At 39.7% G+C, this 7507-nt stretch overlaps 1 non-coding gene across 1 annotated transcript; it reads left to right on the top strand.

Moving 5' to 3' along the window:
- The first annotated feature begins 6894 nt into the window (after positions 1–6894).
- Positions 6895–7001, top strand: LOC112504349. The gene has a single exon (XR_003068169.1). It is a non-coding gene; the product is annotated as a small nucleolar RNA R71 (small nucleolar RNA).
- The last annotated feature ends 506 nt before the right edge of the window (positions 7002–7507 follow it).

The following is a 7507-nucleotide window of genomic DNA, read 5'->3' as shown; positions in this document are numbered from 1 at the left end:
CCTCTATGGTTGCATTCCTCACCATTCTTGAATAATTTTTCTTCTTTGGGGGGTTCAAGCCATAAAGCCTATTGATGGCTTTGGAATTGAAAATGAAAGACATCCAATTAATCAAGATCTTGGATGTGCTATTGGCAGCCAACTCAACATAAAACTCTCTAATCAAAGTCAGATTATAGGAAGTTGGGACCACGCACATCTTCTCTATCCCATGAGCTTCTACCACTTCTCTAATAAAAGCAAACTCTCTAACACTTTGCCTATCAATACCTTTATCCAGAAATCCAACTTGTTTTGAAATCTAGAATGCATCTTCTCAGCAGCCTTAGAACTGAATCCATTATGAGGTTTGATTGGTCTTGGAATGCTGGCTGGCCTTTGGGCCATAGCCACCCTTTTCCTCTTTGGTCTGGATGAATGTTGTGGTGATGCTACAGGATCACTCTCTGAGTTCCTAGGTGATTCAACCACAACTCTTTGAGACCTGGTCTTCTTCCTAGGGGGTTCCTCATCAATTACTATTTTGGACTTCTTTTTATCACAAACTTTTACCAACCTCCTTTATTTTCTTAGGAGCAACCAAAACAAGGGGTTCTTCCTCTTCTTTCCCAAAAAATTCCTTATTGAGGTCTGGAATGGGGTCATGAGGAGTGATATGAGGCATATCATCCTCTTCATCTATTTCTTGCCTAGAGGCAGTCAAGAGGAATGGGGTCATGAGGAGTGCCTTAAGGGCAAGGTGTTCATCTTCTTCATAATCAGAAGTGAATAGACCATCAGGAGCGTGTACTATCAGATGAAGAGTGTACCTTTGGAGCATTTTCAGGCATCTCCCTGCTTTTGGTAGTATTGGGTGAAGTTGGGGCTTCTTTTGAAATCGGAACAATGGATACAGTCTCCTTCGCTTTCTTGAAAAGGTCGGTAAAGGGAACAATGGCAGAAGATGGTATCATTTGAATAGGAGGCGCAGCGATAGGCACTTCTGGAATGGTGTCGACGGTTACTGTTGACGACGGCGGCAGAGACGGCGACGGCAGTGGCGATGGTGGTGATGGCGAGTCTTCATCGATAAGGACTGTGGAAGACTCGCTCTTTTTCTTTGGAATGGGTGGTCTCTTCCCTCTCCTCGCCGGCTGTCTTCGCGAGGCAGGGGTGTGCACAACGGCAGTTGCCACCAACGGTTGTGGGTTAGGCAGTTGCGCCGGCGACTGCTCAGATGCATGCGGCGGTGGAGGGTCGCGGACCATGGCCTTCTTCACTCTCGCCATTTTCGAACATTGGCCGGTGGTGGGAGTGGGAAAAAAGAAAAAAAATGGTTTGGGAGGGAAAAGAGAAAAAAATGGGCTTTCTTGGAATACAAATGGGTTTTTCTTAAGACAAGGGTAGAATAGGAAGATAGTGATGTTGGGTAATGTAAGCATTGGGAGCATGCAAAACTTGAGTGTACTTGATGGAGATCTTTCCTTTTCAACCAGGAGCTTTCAACAATTAGTCACAATGGAAGGCTTTAATCACTTGGCAACATTAGGGATATGTTTGAAAAGTTGGTAACAAGGTGTTCTCTCAAATACAAAGAAGTACATTTCCTTACAAAATGTACTACACTTTGCTGGCAAATAAAAGAGATGATTCTTTCTTAAAAATTAATTTTTGAAAATGACATCATGCTTTTTCCCATTAAAAATTTTCGGACTTTAAAAATTTCAAAGATTCTCCATTAAAGGCTAGGGTTTTCCAATTGCTACAGCAAGGCTTCTAACTTCTTGACGACTAACAAAACTACAAAACACATAATCACGACAGTATCAAAAATAACAATAATATTTATTAAAAACATAAATTAACGCAAACATAAATATTTAAACACAAACATTTTTGGACTTATAAAAAGTCGAAAAATACCGAAGCTTTTAGCAAAGGGTAACAAAATTCACAAAGCATAACTCTGGAATTTCTACCGGATCATGGAATAACTTCACACTTTGACTGTTAACTTTGAACACAGAATTGTCCTCGGGATTGATTAGGTCAACTGCTCCATACGGATAAACTTTATGAATTAGAAATGGTCCAGACCAACGGGACTTGAACTTTCCTGGGAACAGTTTTAACCTATACTTAAACAAGAGGACTTTCTGACCAGCTCTCAACTCCCGGTGCTAAATTCTTTTATCATGCCATTTTTTTGTTTTCTCTTTATAAATCTTGGCATTTTCATAGGACAGATTCCTATGTTCCTCTAATTCACACAGTTGGACTTTTCTTTTACTTGCAGCCATATCTGGGCACATATTTAATTCTTTGATGGCCCAAAATGCTTTGTGCTCAAGTTCTAAAGGGAGGTGACAAGCCTTACCAAAAACCAGCTTATATGGGGACATACCAATAGGTGTTTTAAAAGCAGTTCGGTATGCCCATAAAGTGTCATCTAACTTGAGAGCCCAATCCTTTCGGTTTGGCTTGACAACCTTTTCTAAAATTCCTTTTATTTCTCGGTTTGAAAGCTCAGCTAAACCATTGGTTTGCGCATGGTAGGCATTTGCAATTCTATGGTTAAATTTGTACTTTTCAAGAACTCCACTCAACAGGTTATTTACAAAGTGGGTACCCTCATCACTAATTAGTTCCCTTGGGGTACCAAACCTTAGGGATGGTGAGAAGAGATATATTTTACATCCCAGGCTATTCGGCAGGGGGATTCTGAAATTGCGGAGGCTTTTTTTGAAGAAATTTAACCATAGTTTTGGCATCATTATTAACACAAGCCATGGCCTCTACCCATTTTGACACATAATCAACAGCCACTAGAATGTATTGACAATGATTTGATGGGGGAAATGGTCCCATGAAGTCTATCCCCCATACATCAAACAACTTTTCTTCCAATATCCCATTAAGTGGCATTTCATTTCTTTTTGAAATGGAACCACTTCTTTGGCACTCATTGCATCTTTGTGCAAAATTGTGGGCATCTTTGAAGAGAGTAGGCCAATAAAAACCAGATTGTAATACTTTAGCAGTTGTTCTTAGGCCTCCAAAATGTCCTCCATATGCTGCTTAGTGGCAATGCTACAGAATTGCTGCCACTTCAGTTTCTGGGATGCACCTTCTTAAGATTTGATCTGCACTTATCTTAAACAAGTAAGGGTCATCCCAAAGATAAGTTTTAGTATCATGGAGAAACTTTTTGAACATATGGCCAGAAATATCATATGGTCTAATTCCACAAGCCAAATTGTTTGCTATGTCAGCAAACCATGATGGTTTTGATTCTAACACCAGAATTCTCTCATCGGGGAATGTTTCAACAATCTCTCCTTCTTCTAGGCTCTCCCTAGGCTTCTCTAATCTTGACAAATGGTCTGCAACTTGGTTATCTACTCCTTTCCTATCAACTATCTCAAGGTCAAACTCTTGCATCAACAAAACCCATCTTATTAACCTAGGTTTAGCATCCTTTTTGGAAATCAAATACTTGATGGCAGCATGGTCAGTGTGAACAATGACCTTTGTTCCCATCAAATATGATATGTATCTTTCAAAAGCAAAAAACACGGCTAACAATTCTTTTTCAGTTGTTGTGTAGTTAAGTTGTGGTTCATTCAAAGTCTTACTTGCATAATAAATTGAATGAAAAACTTTTTCCTTCCTTTGACCTAAGACAACTCCAACAGCCCAGTCACTGGCATCACACATGATCTCAAAGGGTTTGTTCCAGTCAGGAGCAATAAATACTGGTGCGGTTACTAAAGCTTTCTTTAAAGTGTTGAATGCATTTCTACATTCATCCGTAAAATCAAGTTTTTGGTCATGCTGCAAAAGTAAACAAAAGGTTTTGAAATTTTTGAAAAGTCTTTTATAAACCTTCGGTAAAACCCAGCATGACCAAGAAAACTTCGTATTCCTTTAACAGTATTTCAAGTTTAGCTTTATCTACCTCAACTCCTCTTTTGGAAATTAAATGTCCTAAAACAATTCCTTCTTTGACCATGAAATGACATTTTTCCTCGTTGAGAATCAGATCAGTTTCTTCACATCTTTCAAGACTCCTTTTTAAAATTTCCAAACAATTATCAAAAGATGAGCCATAAACTGAAAAATCATCCATAAAGATTTCTATGGATTTTTCAAGCATGTCAGAGAATATGGACATCATACATCTCTGAAAAGTTGCAGGAGCATTGCAGAGTCCAAATGGCATTCTCTTAAAGGCAAAAGTACCATAGGGACAAGTGAAGGTGGTCTTTTCTTGGTCCTCGGGTGATATGGCTATTTGGTTATATCTGGAGTATCCATCCAAGAAACAGCAATACTCTTTTCCAGCCAACCTGTCTAACATCTGGTCAATAAAAGGCAAGGGAAAATGGTCCTTCTGAGTGGCTTTTTTTAGCCTACGGTAGTCCATGCATATCCTCCAACCAGACACTATTCTTGTGGGGATGAGTTCATTTTTGTCATTGGTGACAACTGTAAACCCTCCCTTCTTTGGGACACACTGGATTGGACTAACCCAAGAACTACCGGCTATTGGAAAAATTATTCCTGCATCTAGCCATTTCAAAATTTCCTTCTTCACTTCTTCTTTCATGATAGGGTTCAATCTTCTTTGAGGCTCTATATATTTGAAGTTCTTTTCATCTAAGATTATCTAATGTTGACAAATAAAAGGACTAATCCCCTTAAGGTCAGCAATGGTCCATCCTATGACTTTTGTGTGCAACTTCAACATATCTATAAGTTTCTTTTGTTGATGTAAGTCTAGGGTACATGATATGATGACAGGTAATTTACCTTCTTCTCCTAGAAATGCATACTTGAAATGAGATGGGAGTTGCTTTAACTCTAGATCAGGTGATGAAATTATGGACGGGGTAAAATTCTTAAGCTTACTATTATCCAGCAACTCAAATGCTGCAGCATCAGATGGGACATCACCTTCTAAATCCTCAATAGTCTCATCACCTATCTCAGTACTTTCCTCTTCTACTAACTTACAGGCCTTCCTAGCTCCTTCCTCATAGCACATTGTCTCTATCTCAGTAACTCCTGAGCATTCCTCTAAGTAATCAAGGTACTTTATGGAATTGAAGACATTGAAACTGACTTTCTGGTCTTGAAGCCTCATGGTTAGCTCTCCTTTTTGGACATCAATCAAAGTTCCACCAGTGGCTAAGAAAGGTCTTCCTAAGATTATGGGAATATCCTTCTCAGCCTCAAAATCCAGGATGATGAAGTCAGCCAGAAATATGAATTTGTCAACCTGAACTAAGACATCCTCAATCTTACCTTTAGGATAAGCAATGGTTATATTGGCCAATTGCAAGGTGACAGTGGTGGGTCTAGCTTTTCCTATGCCTAGGGTGTTGAAAACAGACAAGGGCATAAGGTTGATACTAGCTCCTAAATCACACAATGCTTTACCAATATTTTTTCCACCTATAGAACAAGGAATAATGAAACTCCCCGGGTCTTTAACCTTAGGAGGTATTTTGTTGGTTAGAAGCGCACTACATCTTTTGGTAAGAGCTACGGTCTCATATTCTGTCAACTTCTTCTTCTTACTCAAAATGTCTTTCAGGAACTTGGCATAACTGGGCATTTGTTCTATTGCTTCAACAAGGGGTATGTTGATATGCAATGCTTTAAACACTTCCAAAAACTTTTTGAATTGCAGTTCTTTCTTTTGCTTCCTTAACCTTTGGGGAAAAAGAACATAAAGAAGAACTGGCTTTATGATAGCTTTGTTTGGTTGTGTTGAGCAGGATGGGTCCAGAGTGCCTAGATTCTTGGTCTTACTTTCTTGAGGTTCAGATGGGATTACAACATTGGCTTTTGGCTTTTTCCTAGAAACTTCTTCTGGGAATAACATAGGATAGTCCGACTTAGGAGGAACAAAAGTGGTGGTCTCAAACGGTTGGTTATCCAGAGGTTTTGGTGGACTTTCAGTACCAGGGACCATGGGTATAGACTCAGGTTTAGACACAACCTGTTCACTTTCTTTTGGTATGGTCTCTATCAATTCCTTACCACTCCTAAGAGTCACTACCTTCACAAGTTCTTTTCCAAGATCTCTAGGGACTTCCGTGTTACTAGGTAAAGTACCAAGGGCTCTACTATTCTGATTAAGAGCAAGTTGACTAACTTGCGTTTCCAGGTTTCTGATGGCAGCACTTTATTGATTGAACAAAGTTTGATTTTGAGTCATCATTTACTGCTGTGCTTGGGACTGAGCCACCAGTCCTTTTATCATAGCTTACAAAGAAGATGATGATTCGGACTATGGAGGTGGTTTGGTCTGAAAAGGTAGTTGATTACTTTGAAAATTCTGGTGATGGTGATTTTGAGAATTAGAACTGCTTGCATGTTGCTGTTGTTGAAAACTAGGGTTTCCTTGTTGCTTATGGATGGGAGGATTCAAACTTGGACTATCCCATGAATAATTTGGGTGCTGTCTCCAACTAGCATTGTATGTGTTAGTGTAGGGATTCGATCTGTTATAAACATAATTCACAGATTCAGTATTATATGGACACAGTTCATAAGAGTGTTCCCCTCCACAACAGACACACTGCACTGAGAGGGCAGCTGGAATAGGTGATGTAATAGCTGACTGCATTCCTTGGCCAGAAGTTAGATTTTAAGCATGTTGGCCATAGAAGAGAGTTGTGCTGTCAAGCAGTATATGCATCTACATCATGTATTCCTGCTATCTTCTTTTGCGGTTGATCACGTGGGTTAGCCTAATGTCCATTATTAGCATAATTTTTCTCTAGGATCTCATATCCTTCATTATAGGTCATGGCTGTGAAGGCTCCACCCGCAGTCGCATCGAGCATTTGTTTTGCCATGGGATTTAACCCATTATAAAACGTCTCAAGTTGTATACAGTACGGGATGCCATGGTGTGGGCATCTCCTTAACAACTCTTTGAACCTTTCCCAAGCGTCAGGAACAGCTTCATCGTCCATTTGCCTAAAAAGGCAAATTTCGTTCCTGGACTTAGCGTTCCTAGTTGGTGGGAAATATTTTCGCAAAAAACTTTCTGCCATATTACTCCATGAAAGCACAGACTTTGACGGTAATGAATTAAACCATGCCTTTGCCCGATCCCTCGGAGAAAATGGGAATAAAGTGAGTCTCATAGCGTCATTAGACACTCCCGGGATCAGGAAAGCATCAGTGGTTTCCATAAAGGATTTCAAATGTGAGTGTGGGTCCTCTGAAGGTAATCCAGAAAACTGTCCGTTTGTTTGCAACATGTGAAACATAATCGGTTTTAGTTCGAAATGGAGAGCGGTCATATGTGGCCTAACTATCCCAGAATTTAATTGCTCAAAATCAGGGATGGCATAGTCCATGATCCTTCCATTTTTGGAATTTGCCACATTAATGATGTTCGGAGTTTACTCTCTCTTGGTTGTTCATTATTTTCTGACTCTGCATCCTCATTACGCAAATTATTATCATGATGTGGGTGTCCTTACGGAAAATTTGGAAAATGTGGTAT

Source organism: Cynara cardunculus, unplaced genomic scaffold, assembly GCF_001531365.2.
Source record: "Cynara cardunculus var. scolymus isolate 2C unplaced genomic scaffold, CcrdV1 Un_Scaffold_5306, whole genome shotgun sequence".
Taxonomy (NCBI): domain Eukaryota; kingdom Viridiplantae; phylum Streptophyta; class Magnoliopsida; order Asterales; family Asteraceae; genus Cynara; species Cynara cardunculus.
This window is presented reverse-complemented; position numbering and strand designations above follow the sequence as displayed.